The sequence below is a fragment of the Silene latifolia genome, chromosome 9, assembly GCF_048544455.1.
Source record: "Silene latifolia isolate original U9 population chromosome 9, ASM4854445v1, whole genome shotgun sequence".
Classification (NCBI taxonomy): Eukaryota; Viridiplantae; Streptophyta; class Magnoliopsida; order Caryophyllales; family Caryophyllaceae; genus Silene; species Silene latifolia.
Window position 1 is genome coordinate 78,533,733 of NC_133534.1, and position 15,706 is coordinate 78,549,438.

At 37.2% G+C, this 15,706-nt stretch overlaps 1 non-coding gene across 1 annotated transcript; it reads left to right on the top strand.

Moving 5' to 3' along the window:
- The first annotated feature begins 5,266 nt into the window (after positions 1 to 5,266).
- LOC141603607 (small nucleolar RNA R71) lies at positions 5,267 to 5,373 on the top strand. Its single transcript, XR_012525472.1, has one exon. It is a non-coding gene; the product is annotated as a small nucleolar RNA R71 (small nucleolar RNA).
- Positions 5,374 to 15,706: the final 10,333 nt, after the last annotated feature.

The window sequence follows — 15,706 nt, forward strand, 5'->3', positions numbered from 1 at the left end:
GTTTTTGTATTTTTGAGAAAATTTTCAATTTTTACGAATTTTTCAATAATTTTTCAATTTTTATCATTTTTGAATGCAAGGTTAAGTTAGAATTTCCCATCCCCACACTAGTATGGGCATTGTCCTCAATGGCCAATACGATAGGAAATTATGCAATGCAAACTAAATGAAAATGCATGATTTCTACACTAATATGCAAACTATATGACATATATATATATATGATGCAATCTAATCTACCCTATATGATGCATGCTTTCTATTGTTCGGAGAGCTAATTTGAATTAACTCGTATTTCTTGTGAGTGAACTCAAGTAATCAACCCCGCACTTGTGGTATCCTCCAAATAGCCTTTTCAACCCTCAATTGTCGCTCATTGCGACATCCTCATCACTGGCCTCATCGTCGTCATCATCATCGCCGCCATCATCATCGTCACATTCATCATTAATTTATTCATTATCTTCTTCATCATCCACCTCCATTAAACCGGAGGATTCACCATCTTTTTGATCATTGGAACTTGAACTTTGCGCTTCTTCTTCTTGGCATCAATCACTACCTTACCTGTTTTTAACAACAACAACCTCATTTCCATTACCCACCCGACTATCCATTTCGGCATCTTGAGAAGCACTTGGGAAGAATACTTTCTAATCCGCCCAACTAGGCAAAGGACATGAAGGATCAAGAAGTCCTTGCCTAGCTAGATGTAGTAGGGGTGGATATTGGACTCGTTAAGCATTCACCCGATCATCGTGAGCTTCTTTATGCATTTGTTGCATTAATTGGGTCAAATAGTCGTTGCCTACCACGACATTAGAGCCACTCGGTTTGAATTCTTGGTAGGCAAAGGGATAGGGTGGAGTCACAATGGTGGAGGAGGAGGGCTTTGCAATTGGATCCCTATGTTGCTTAATTATCACTTCGGCTTCCTTGGAGACGGGCAATAGGTAGTTTGGTCTACAGACGGAGATACGGCAAATCTTGCTAGGCAAGACAACGGACTTAGCTTCTTTGATGAGCCACTCATATTTGTTGTAAAGATTGTCATTCTTGACCCAATGGAATTTGTTGATCATAGTGCTCTTATCAAGGAGGTTGCTCCCTTTAACCGGTTTGTAGGTGCTATCTTTGTTGAAATTCGGGTTAAAATTCTTAGCTAGCCTCGTTACCAAGCCCCCGTTTACAATGAAGGCCGCTCCATCTTTCCCATTATCAATCTCAAGCCACCGATCAAGCAATAGTTGAAGAATGTTGTACTTTTTAGTGAACTTTCCATTGATATTCATGAAGGACTCAAGGTAGACAAAATCAAGTCCGGTGAAGTGGTTGGTTCCTTTTCTAGCAATCAAGGTATTCCCCACAAACTTGTGCCATACTCTTATGCCCGGATGGTGAACATATAAAGCATGGCACTCCCGGAAAGAATCAAATTTTCGACCGGTAATAGTTTTCCAAAGGGGTGCGACATCATACTTCAAAGGCTTTTTCTCAAAATGATCATATTGCAATAGACCATACACTTTACCAAAATCGGTTTTAGACATTTTTCTACTCTTGTTCTCAAGACGGAACTGAACATAATTTCGAGTCTCTATCTTATACACCCTCAAGGAGCTTATGAACTACATGGTCAATGAAGGGTAAGTCAATTTATCCATTTTAAAGAGGGTTGACAACCTCATGGACTCGAAAAATGCTTTAGTTCGCTCAAGCACGCCCAATTTTCTCAAGGAATCTCGACAAATAAACTTGGTACCCACAATAGTCTTTTTAGCAAGGGATAAAAATGCAATCCTATGCTCATTGGTTAAGAAAGTTACCTTCGGAAAATTTGACAATTGTTCTACAACCGGAGTATATGTGGTAGCTTCCTCAATAGGATTGGTAGTTACTTGGACTTCCTCCCTTGGTTGGATCACTACCAAAGCCTTATATGCAAGAAGAGCTTGTTGCCTCTTTGATAGATTTTGAGTTTTGGATGCCTCGGTTCCGCCTTTTGTCCTTGCCATTGTATTTTACTTCTCAAATTGGTATCAACAGACCAAGATTTTGCTTAAATGTTCCTTGCTTCTTCAAACTTCAACCAATTCCTCAATCAATTTAGGATTTTTGAATTTTTGTCCAAACCCTAGAAAATTGATTCAATTTGTGAGGAATTTGATGTTTAGATGGTCTTTTGTTGATAAAGGAGTGATTTAATCTTGGTTTGAGCAAGTTTTGTTTGAATGGTGGTGAATTTTGTTGAGAAATTGGTGTTTTTGAATGGGTTGTTTGAGGGTTTAAGTGGGAGAAAATGTATGTGTTTGTATTTTTGAAAGATAGAAATGAATTGGGAAGGAAGTGGTTGTCCTGTGTTTTGCTTAAGTATAGGCCTTGGACGCTCGGATTCTCGTCGGGACGCGCGGATTATCTTACAAAACATCCTGAATTAACAAACCAGTGCCAGGACGCGCCGATTTGATTCAGCTCGAGTGTATTTCTGAGGGGACGCTGGGATCATTCCTGGGATGTGCAGATTTCCTTACAGGAAAATTTTATAAATTTGGAACTTCTCAGGACGCACGGATCGATGCCAAGACGAGCGTCCTGAAGTTGGGGACGAGCGTCCTGATGTTGATCTGCGCAGATTTTGTTACAGGATGTTTTCTTCAATTTAAACTTTTCCAACTCCCACGTCCTAAGGCCAGGATGCGCGGATTGATACTGGGGATGCTCGGATCCTCTTCAGCTCCCACGAGCTCAGGTCTGCTCGTGGGTATTCCTTTTCCCATGTCATTCTTTCTTATTCTCCTTTGTTAAATGTTGTGGGTGCACTACAAAGGCTCGGTTAGCCTAGGCATTTGCCATCCCCACACTTGGTCAAACACTACACATAAAAACACGTTAAAATACCTCCCTCACTTATTCTCATGTCAGAAATCTTGATCAAAGCACAAAAATGAAAATCCAAAAATGACAAAGATGCAATAAAGGAAATGAAATGCTAGTTAAGTGGTTTAGGGAGGACTCCACTAAACTCTCATTCTTGGATGAGATGTCAAGGGGGCAAAGCCAAGGTGTTGTTGATGTTGCTCAACACCTTGTAGAAGTAGTCAAAGGCTTGCTCATTTTCATGATAAAGATCTTGCATAGATGTTTGTGCATTGTTTTCTTCATTGTTGTAATCCAAATCAAAGTGATGACAAGGATCAACAAAGAGTTGGTCAAAGGTCATAGCATTTCCAATATAAGGATTGACTAATCCTTCAAATTCATCATCCCATAGACCGCAAACCTCACTAGCTTGTTCCCCAATGATGTCATGAGTTGACAAGAGCAACTCTCCTTTCTTGTTATCATGGCCAATGAGGCCTTCTTCATTACTTGTCATGATGGGTGAGATATTAAATCTCTCATTGTTGTTTAAAATTCCTTGCTTTCCGAATAGAGCTAATTGAAGGTCATCCACTTTCTTGTTCCATATGGGTGATGTTTCTTTACCCATGGCTTGATCTTTGCATAGATATTCCAACTTCTTTCTATCAGTTTCTCGGCTATAGTGATCGACCATGAAGCATGGCTCATGTAGTCGGGAGTTCTCATTGTTTTGTCAATATTGAAAGCAATTGTCTCATCCCCTACTTCAAGTGTGAGCTCTCCATGTTTCACATCGATTACCGCTCCGGCAGTATGCAAGAAAGGTCTTCCTAAGATGATAGGAATGTTGGAATCCTCCTCCATGTCTACATTGACAAAGTCTACTGGGATGAAGAATTCGCCAATTCTCACGGACACATCCTCCTATACCCCTAAAGGTATCTTTGTTGATCGATCCGCTATTTGAAGAGTGATGTTGGTGCATTTGAGCTCTCCCATTTCTAGCCTCTTACATACCGAGTATGGCGTGACACTTACACTTGCTCCAAGATCACATAATGCTTTGTTGATTGTAGTGTCGCCGATGGTACATGGAATTGAAAAACTTCCCGGATCCTTGAGCTTTGGAGGGGAACTCCCTTGAAGAATAGCACTACTCACTTTGGTAAAGGCAATAGTCTCCAACTTTCGGATGGATTTATTCTTGGTAAGAAAATATTTCATGTACTTTGCATAAGCCGGAACATCATTGATCAATTCCATGAATGGGATTGAGACTTCTAAGTTCTTCACAATTTCCATGAACTTTCCAAGTTGCTCATCAAGCTTAGGCTTAGCTTGGCGACTTGGGAATGGAAGTCTAATCACAATAGGCTCTTTTTCCTTAGCCTTCTCTTCATTCTTCTTCTTTGAAATTTCATTGGTAATAGGATCTACCTCCTTAGAGTTCTCCACAACTCTTTGCTTGTCACTAGCATCCACAATATCTTCATCAATTGACCTCTTCGGCCCCTCATATCTTGTACCGCTCCTCAAATGGATAGCACTAACCGTCTCATGTCTTGTGGGCGGGTTACCTTGAGGAGGTAATTTCCCCTTTTGTCTTTGGGAGCTAAAAGATGCTAATTGGGTCATTTGAGTCTCTAACATTTTGGTGCGGGCAAGAATGTTGTTGATGATGATTTCCTTAGCTTGGCTATCTTTTTGCATTTGGATGAAGAATTCTTATTGGTTCTTTAGCATTTGGAGGACCGATATTTGAACATCAAAGCTTTGGTCATTTGATTGGTTATAGGAAGGTTGATTTTGATAACCTTGGCTTTGATTGAACAAGGGTCTTTGAGCTTGGTTTCTCATTGGAGGTGGAGTGTATGTGGGTTGAGGGTTTTGAACATTTTGGCTCTTATATGAAAGATTTAGATGGAATTTGGTGTTTTCATTATAGTAGTTGGAATAAGGGGTACCACTCTTGTATGCTTGGAAAGAATTTACTTGTTCATTTGTTTCCCTACATTCGTTTTGATCATGTCCCAAGGTTCCACAACTTTCACATACTGCATTTGGGATTGAGGATGATGCCACCATAGCATTAACATGTTGTTTGGGTGATTTGGAAGCTTCATCAAGCTTAGCCTTGGCCTTCTCAAACCTCAAATTTATGGTATCGATATGAGCACTCAGTTGAGCACCCAATTGAGTGATGGAATCTACCTCATGCTTTCCTCCTCTTGTGGCCTTTCTAGGCCTAATATATTGGTAATTATGAACCGCCATTTCTTCAATTTTGGCCCATGTTTAATTGTCATCAACTCAGGTAACCATCCCATTGGATCCCATATGTAGAACATTGCGTGAGTCTTCATATAGGCCGTTCCAAAATTGTTGCACAAGGAACCACTCACTAAGTCCATGGTGTGGACAAGAACGACAAGTGTCCTTAAATATCTCCCATGCTTCATATGATGTTTCCTCATCCCTTTGCTTGAACCTGGTGATTTGGGCTCTCAACATATTTGTCTTCTCCGTAGGATAGAACTTCTTGTAGAAGGCAAGTGTTAATTTCTTCCATGAATCAATACCAAGGGTAGCCTTGTCTAGGCTTTTCAACCATTTATTTGCGGTACCGATCAAGGAAAAAGAAAACAATACCCATCGGATTTGGTCTTGAGTAACTCCGGATTGAGAAATTGCATCACAATAATCACAAAAAGTCTCCATATGTAAGTGAGGATCTTCACTATGTTAGAGCTTGTGTCCTCCACAATTAGTGTGATAACATTTATAAATCTCTTATAGGTTCACAAGGGTATACTTAGTATTTTATCAGTTGATTAACGATTACTTAATTACGGTTGGCTTGCTAGAAAGTTTGATGTTATTATCATACTGATGACGGTGATCAACTGGTCCCTAAAAGTCACACCTAAAGGATGTGTTTGAGAGATGTGATTATGGAAATATAATCACATTGATGCCTTTTATGACTAAAAGGTTAGTCCATGTATTTGACTAAACAGTTAGTCAATGTGATAATGAGACGATTATTTATTACAATTAAATAATATCAGCTGAGACGAGATTAACTGTTAAATTCGTAAATTGAATATAAACAGTTATATTTAATTAATGTATATAATGTTAGCTTGAACGGATTAAGATGTTATTTCGTAATGAAACGTAATCGGTTATATTTAATTAGCTAATTATAAATATGCGATATTTATAGTTAAAGTATATATTATACGAGATTGTCATAATAAATTATTACAGACCGGTATTAATAAATCGACTGCAAGCTGTTGTGTGTAGACTTATTAATACGGAATAAAATAAATGACAATTTATAAATAATACACTTTATATACATTTTGTATACTACCAAAATAAGAAGATTTAATCTCCTTATTTGTGGTAGGTGAAAACCGAAAATAGGAGTAAAAAGAGGAAAAAAATCTTCCTCTAATCACCCCATTTTACTTGGTTACAAAGAGGCCAAAAGTGAGATTATTTTTCTCTAATTTTTCTTTGACCTAATTCTCTCATCATTCACACAAAAACCCTAAAAATTAATCATCAATTTTGGGGATCTCATTCTAGCAAATTGAGGGGCATTTCTCTTAGCATCTTGGGTGCAACAATTAGGAGAATATCAATTCGATATTTGTTCTTAGGCCATATTTGCTAGGACCAAAGGTTGATTCTTAATCTATACTATTTTGTTTATGCAATTTCATTTATGACTAGTTTTCATTATTATAATTTCGTTATAATCCTAAATTTTATTGAGGAAGTATACCGATATTTCCTATAAGTGGTATCAGAGCATAGGCCACGAAATTATTTTGTATGATTTTCATAAATGGATTTAAACAAACAAAAACAATTTGAAGAATCGAAAAAAAAATTTGGCCGTGGGGTTTTTTTTTTATTTTTGCCGAAATGTTTTTTTGATTTTGATGTTCTTGTTTCCATTTTGATTTATTCATATTGTTGTTTTAATTAGTTAAGATGATAATATGATAAATTTGTAGATGTTTTGATTTAATTAGAATTAAATTGAAATGTAAATGGAAATTGTTTGATATTGTTCAATTGTTTTTGCAATATAGTTTTTGGCATAAAAGTTCATTTAACAAATGTTCAAATCAATTATGATGATCGGTTTAATCATGATTTAGATATTCATTTTAATAGGTTAAATTGAATCATCTAGTTTGAATATATGTTTAAATTAAAAGGATGATTATGCTAATCTTGTTATAATAGCAACATTAAACAATTGTTCATAACAAATGAGTTGTTTTAGAAATGTTTTTTTTTGTTTTTGGGCATAATGCCGAAAGAAAAAAAAAGTTTTTGGGTTTATTTTTGGCAATATGCCGAGAGCTGGAAAAAGGGAAAAAAATTTCTGTTTTTCATTTTTTTTTGGAAATGCCGAGACAAATAAAAAAAATCTTTTTTTTTTTTCATTTTGTGGATTTGCCGAGAGAAAAAAAAAAATTATGTTTTTGTTTTTTTTTTTATGCCGAGAACAAAAGAAAAAAAAGGGGTTTCGTTTTGTTTTTTTTTGTTTTTGTTTTGGCCAATATTGATTATACATTAAAGTTATAATGTATGATTAATTGTTGTGAAGAGGTTCACAAATCATACATACCTAATTATTTTAAAGAGGTTTAAAATAATGTTAGATTTATTCATATTACAAGTTAATATGTATAAAGATTGGAATTAATGTGAGTAATTCAGGAATTGTCACATAATTTGATCATTTAAATAGGTGGTTTGGATAAATTACTCTACATAATTAAGGAATTATGTCTTGAATGATTAATTTTATAGTTGATGAATTTTTTATTTAGTTGAATGGTTTGTTGAATGGTTTATTTACGTATTTTTGCAATCGGTTGTAATTTGTAATACCTAGTGTGGCCTTAGTTAATTATGTTTTCGTAATGATGAAAACATAATTTTAATGTAATTTGAGATCTCGTATCTCCGTTTGGTTTTCTTTTATATTATGGTTTTGAAATTAGAATGTAAATAGGTTTATTTTGTAATTTATTAATTGTAATTTTTGAGAAGACTAAAGATGGAGATTGGATTGCTCACTCCCACTACATGGACCAAGATGAAATATCAAGACAAGCTTCTCGGGTCCAAGGATGGATTCCAAAGTTGTATTTATGTTCATTTTGGTAGATAGGCCACACTAGGACTTTATTTTTGTTTTACGTTTTTCCATTCCTATTGCTTTTCATTCACATGATAGTTAGTGCATCATTTTCCGCCTAAACCAAACCACCTACTACTAAAATGCATGAAAATTGACTCATATAGTTTGGATGTTAGTTTTCATAGACATACAGATGTCACACAATTTTAAGCCATCACCTTAGTTTATTCATTCTCGAATGCTAGATATTAGTTCACTTAAAATGAATTAAAATAAAGTTGATGCGATCTTCCTCTAAAACTGAAATTGAGACTAGTCTTTATAAGGGCAAACAGCTATGAATCCCTTCTTCGTCGGTAGGCATATATGACCTTACTCTCCATATGACCCCTTCTACGTTGGGTAAGTAGTTTTTGTTGACTTAGTTTACCTCAACATTATAATCCGAAGAGTTTCTCGTGATTATGATGGACTACAGATAGAATTTACAGAAATTTATCGACCAAGAATTCTAAAAGTAGAATTAGCCAAAAGGTTGGCTTATCAATTTACAGATAATTGAGTCTTGGGATCATTTATATAATTCTTGAGGGAGGTCAATTGTATAAATGCTTGAGTCTTCGCGTTATAACAGTATTGCATTAGACTTAAAGCATAACGATGAGAATGCTTATTATATTTTTCTTCTTTTCGCAGTGTAGAATACATTTTTTTTTGATAATACTGTTACAACAAATGGCTGTAAATAACGAAATCCCTATGCCAAGTGCCACACTTGGACGCGAGTCCTGGCTAAAAGCTTTCATGGACCACATGAATCAATTCACACGACTGAAGAATGATGGGTCCAACTTTGCGGACTGGAAGGCATCATTACAGAATGCTGCCATTGCTGACGGTAAGCTCAAGTACTTAACTGAGCCAATACCGGTAAACCCAGGCCCCAATGTAGGAGTTAACGAGTCACTTGCTTATAGTGACTTCGTCATGGAAGCGGGTGCGATAAAGAACGTACTCATTTTTGCAATGGAAACCAATTTGCAAAGACGCTTCATTGCCCAAGGTGCAAACAAGATTTTCACCACGCTCACTAACGAGTTCTCAAAAGCACCGAGAATCGTTACTTATGAGCATACCTGTCACTTCTTTGATGCAAAACTCCAGAAGGGCCAACCGGTTAGCCCACACATTCTTAACATGATTGAGAATGTCGAGAAATTGGAGGCACTTGATTGCAAAATCAGTGAGAGCATAGTCATTGACCGTATGCTTCATTCACTTCATGATGGTTTTGCCCTCTTCAGGGCAAATTACTACATAAATGACATGAAGAAAAGTCCTCATGAGCTACACTCACTTCTCGTACAGACCGAGAAGGATATGAAATTGAGTGGGAGCATGAAGCAAGATGTTCTCATGATTTCCAACAAGAATAAGGGTAAGGGCAAAGCTCCCGGTGACCTAACTGTAGGAAAGCCTAAGTTTAAGAAGCCAGGAAACGGTAAGAGTGGGCCTGGTGAGACTAGTGGCTCACAAGGCAAGACAAAGAGCAAGGGCGGTGACATTGAGTGTCACCATTGTCACAAGACTGGACATTGGAGGAGGAACTATCCCGTGTACCGTGAGGACATAAAAGCAGGCCGCGTCACTCCTGTTGGTATGTCATCTTATATTCATATGATTGAGATTAACCATGCAAGTTTCGAACTTGATTACTTGATACTTGGTTGTGGTTCTCATCTGTGTAATCATTTGCAGGGCCTAAAAAACATCACACCTCTCGGAAAGGGTGATGTGGACCTGCGAGTCGGGAATGGAGCTAGAGTTGCTGCAGTCTCAAAGGGAACATACGTAATCCAACTCCCAAGTGGTTTTGAGTTATATTTATATAACTGTTTCTATGTACCCAGTTTATCTAAGAACATTATTGCTGTTTACGTACTTGATAAAGACGGTTTTTCATTTTCAATAAAGGATAATAGCTGTATTTTCTCTTTTAATGAAATAGTTTATGGCAAAGCAGTTTCCATGAATGGAATTTACATCTTAGATCAAACCACGGATATATTACACGTGAATAATAAGAAATTAAAGGTTGGTGACAAAGATCAAACTTATCTATGGCATTGTCGAATGGGACACATAAATGAAAAACGTGTAAAGAAACTCATCAAGAATGGGACTACTCCCGCATTCGATTTTTCTACATTTGGCACGTGTGAATCATGTCTCATCGGCAAAATGACTCGAATTTCCTTCAAAGGCGTTGGAATGCGCGCTAGTGACCTATTAGGACTCATACATACTGATGTATGTTGACCTATGTCGATTACCGCTAGAGATGGCTATAGATATTTTATCACTTTCACGGACGATTTGAGTAGATATGGATATGTCTACTTAATGAAGCATAAAAGTGAGTCCTTTGAAAAATTCAAGGAATACCAGAATAAGGTTGAGAACCAACTAGGAAGAAAGGTTAAAGCACTCCGTTCAGATCGGGGTGGCGAATATCTTTCAAATGAGTTTGATCAACACCTTAAAGACTGTGGAATCGTTTTACAGTTAACTCCACCTAGAACACCTCAATTAAATGGTGTGTCCGAACGGAGAAATCGAACACTACTTGATATGGTTCGATCCATGATGAATCACAGGGTAGTACCTGATTCATTATGGGGGTTTTCTCTTTTTTCAGCTGCTCTTATACTTAACCGAAGTCCGACTAAAGCTGTCGACAAGACTCCATATGAAATGTAGAAGGGAACGGTCCCTAACTTGTCCTTTATTCGGGTTTGGGGTTGCGAGGCTTATGTCAAGTGGAGACACGAGGATTAGCTCGGCCCGCGATCGGTCAAGACATACTTTATTGGTTATCCAAAAGGAATGTTTGGTCATTACTTCTATTCGCCTACCGAACATCGAGTTTTTGTTGCGGCTAGTGCGACGTTCTTAGAGAAAGAATTTCTCAAGAACAAGTCAAGTAATAGAACCTTCGAGCTGTCGGAGATTCAAGAACCAACAACCGAGGAACAGATGGAGGAAGTTGTTCCTTCAACTGATGATACGGTTAATATTCCTCAGGAACCTAGGAGGTCGGGTAGAGTCTCTAATCCTCCAGACAGATACATTGGTATGGTCGAGGAGAATGACCTTTTGCTCCTAGAGAGTAATGAACCCGCTACCTATAAAGGTGCCATGGCCTGTTCCGACTCAAAGCTATGGCTTGAAGCCATGCAATCCGAGATGGACTCCATGTATGAGAATGACGTATGGGATCTAGTTGATTTACCTAATAAGGTAAAACCTCTACAGTGCAAATGGCTTTACAAAATAAAGCATTCTGTAGACGGGTAACCAGATACCTATAAGGCATGACTAGTGGCAAATGGTTTCACTCAAGTGCACGGATTGAATTATGATGAAATTTTTGCACCCGTAGTCATGCTGCGTTCCATTCGGATAATCTTAGCGATTACCGCTTTTCATGACTATTAAATTTGGCAAATGGATGTCAAAACCGCCTTCTTAAACGGTTATTTGGAGGAGGAGTTGTACATGGTGCAACCCGAAGTTTTCATAGATCCTGAAAATCCTAAGAAAGTGTGCAAGCTTAAGCGTTCCATTTATGGACTTAAGCAAGCTTCTCGGAGTTGAAATCATCGTTTCGACCAGGTGATAAAAGAGTATGGTTTCACTAGATTGGTCGAGGCACCATGCTTATATATCAAGTCGAGTGGGAGTAAGATTATTTTCTTGATATTGTAGGTCGATGACATACTCTTGATTGGGAATGACATTCCTCTCTTATCTTCGGTTAAAGGATGGTTGAAGAACCATTTCCAGATGAAAGATCTGGGTGAGGCACAACGCATATTGGGAATCCGTATCTATCGAGATAGATCACGACGGACATTATCATTGAGTCAGGAGTCTTATTTGGATAAGATTCTTGAGAGGTTCAGCATGACCAACTCCAAGAAGGGGAACCTTCCAATGACTTCTGGGATGCATTTGATCAAGTCTCAGTCACCCACGACGCCTGAAGGGGTTGAACGCATGAGTCGTGTTCCTTATGCATCAGCCATAGGATCAATCATGTATGCCATGATATGCACACGTCCAGACGTGGCATATGCATTGAGTATGACGAGTCGGTACCAAAAGAATCCAAGTGAAACACACTGGATAGCTATTAAAAACATCCTTAAGTAGCTACGGAGGACTAAGGATTGGGTATTGACTTATGGAGGAGATACTAAGCTATGTGCAATCGGTTACGCAGATGCTAGCTTCCAAACAGATCGAGATGATTCGAAATCTCAATCTGGATTCGTCTTTACTCTTAATGGTGCTGCGGTCAGCTGGAAGAGTTCCAAACAGGATGTTGTAGCAGATTCTACTACTGAATCCGAGTACTATGCCGCTTCGGAAGCAGCAAAGTAAGCTATATGGATGCATCAATTCTTACAAGGACTTACGATAGTTCCTAGTTCGAATGACCCGATCACCATCTATTGTGACAATAGAGGTGCCATCTTCCAGGCTAAGGAGCCAAAGTCTAGCACCAAGTCTAGACATGTACATCGGAAGGCTCACCTGATCCGTGATTACGTGGAGCAAGAGGAGATAGTGATTGATAAGGTAGCTTCGGATGACAACATCGCGGATCCTCTCACTAAACCGTTGAATTATGATAAGCATGAAGGGCACGTTATTTCCATGGGAATTAAACGTGTTCCTGAGTTGTAGTAGTTGAATATGGATTCGATACATTTATCTTTTTCATATACTATTTATAACTTCATCGTTTTATTATAATATTTTGTTTTTCATGTGGATTGTACGACAACATTGAACGCCACAAAGTGAACTGAATTACATTATATTTGTTTTGGTCCGTAATCGCCTATATAAGCTGAAAACTCTGGCTATTATATTGTGCAGTCGATTGATGGTGGGTTCAACGAGCCATAAGTCAAACAGTTGGCTGATCGATCACAGATGCGAGTTATATCGATACCTCGTAGGACAAATATTGTGACAACTTAATGGAGTCTTAAATGTTTAAAACCATTCGGTGCCAGGTCGTGGATTGGACGTCCATTGTGTTCCTAGAGTCGATTCTTTTGACTATCGACTGTCTCTTGAGATTAAGGTAGTTTTTGGGTGACTTTGGTTTCTTTCTCATGGTCTGCCGTAACAGGAGACTAAGCAGATTGTCACTGGGTCATTTCATACTATGCTTATATCTGCAGGATTCGAGTTGAAGAAAATATCCAACCTTTATCAGGTTTAGTTATTTCTCAGGGCCACTCGAGGAGTTGTAACTGAAATGCATGGCCATACTCGAATGATGATTCGTTTATCAGTTAAGTTACTCTCTAGTCGGGGAAACCACTCTTGATATTGATCACTTGTAAAATACGACCTTTGTGAATACGAACTTTACAAATTGTTTTACATTGAGTGGGAGAAATTTTAGGATATGAGAATCGGTTATCGCACATACACTTGTGAGGACAAGTGGGAGATTGTTGGAGCTTGTGTCCTCCACAATTAGTGTGATAACATTTATAAATCTCTTATAGGTTCACAAGGGTATACTTAGTATTTTATCAGTTGATTAACGATTCCTTAATAACAGTTGGCTTGCTAGAAAGTTTGACGTTATTATCATACTGATGGCAGTGATCAACTGGTCCCTAAAAGTCACACCTAAAGGATGTGTTTGAGAGATGTGATTATGTAAATATAATCACATTGATGCCTTTTATGACTAAAAGGTTAGTCCATGTATTTGACTAAACAGTTAGTCAATGTGATGATAAGACGATTATTTAATACAATTAAATAATATCAGCTGAGACGAATTAACTGTTAAATTCGTAAATTGAATATAAACTGTTATATTTAATTAATGTATATAATGTTAGCTTGAACGAATTAAGATGTTGTTTCGTAATTAAACGTAATCGGTTATATTTAATTAGCTAATTATAAATATGCGATATTCATAGTTAAGGTATATATTATACGAGATTGTCATAATAAATTATTACAGACCGGTATTAATAAATCGATAAAAAATTTGTTGTGTGTAGACTTATTAATACGGAATAAAATAAATGACAATTTATAAATAATACACTTTATATACATTTTGTATAGTACCAAAATAAGAAGATTTAATCTCCTTATTTGTGGTAGGTGAAAACCGAAAATAGGAGTAAAAAGAGGAAGAAAAATCTTCCTCTAATCACCCCATTTTACACGGTTACAAAGAGGCCAAAAGTGAGATTATTCTTCTCTAATTTTTCTTTGACCTAATTTTCTCATCATTCACACAAAAACCCTAAAAATTAAACATCAATTTTAGGGATCTCATTCTAGCAAATTGAGGGGCATTTCTCTTAGCATCTTGGGTACAACAATTAGAAGAGTATCAATTCCATATTTGTTCTTAGGCCATATTTGCTAGGACCAAAGGTTGATTCTTAATCTATACTATTTTGTTTATCCAATTTCATGTATGACTAGTTTTCATTATTATAATTTCGTTATAATCTCAAATTTTATTGAGGAAGTATACCGATATTTAGGCATCCCTCCAAATTGACTTCTCTCAACTAATTGTATGAATGCGGATTTGGCAATGAAATTACCGGTTAAATGTGGTGGTGTAGGAGTACCGTTTTGTAGGTTCTCCTCGGTTGGTACGGAATGTGATGAAAATTTAGGCATTGTAGGTTGATTTTGTGGTGGGTTTGGAATTGGGTTATACTTTCCTTCTCTTGCAAAAGGATTGACAAACTCAATGTTATTTGGTTGAATGTCCACAATCTCTCCAATACCTACAACTCTTGAATTACCTCTAGCAACTCTTCTATTGTTGTTTAAGGTCCTTTCAATCTAGAAATCAATAGGTAAGAAATTACTTTGTGATCTCCTAGTCATGCAAAATATCAAACAACTAGAAAACAATTAGAACAACCTTGAGGAGATTGACTTCACCAAGGTAAAGAAAGACACAACTAAAAACAATTAACGAAAATCAAATCAATTGAACACCGTCCCCGGCAACGGCGCCATTTTTTGGTATCGGTTTAAACTCGTCGTCAAAAGCTAACAACCAAAACAATATTTCTAATTCTACAAACTACTCTTTAGTGGAGTGGTAAGTAAAGGTCGGATCCCAAGTGACGGGTATTGATTTAGGATTTCAATTGCAAGTAGTGTATGTCTTTGGGTGTCACAAATTATGGGTTGAGATGAGATATAATCTAAACTAATCAACAAGATGAATGAAAACAAAGTAAGCAAGTAAAGGGGTTTGTAAACAATTGATTAAAGGCACTAGGGTGTCAAGGGTTCATAGGGGATTCATGGAAATGGATCATACAAACATGTTCTCAATTAGAAGGAAGCACTTATTGTTGTGATGGGATCGAGTTAGTGTGTATCTTATAATTCCTAGGAAGATTTAGGTCCCGGAGCCCAGTCGATCAAGACTTTACAATACCTACAAGTCGACTTAGTCTCTTCCTATTCAAAACTATGCATGGTCTAACAAGGCTCGAGTTGGTTTATGTCTTACAAGCCTCTTTGAAAAGATAAGAGATGGGTAAGAAATGCAAGGATTCATAGGCTCGCATTTCATCAAACATAACA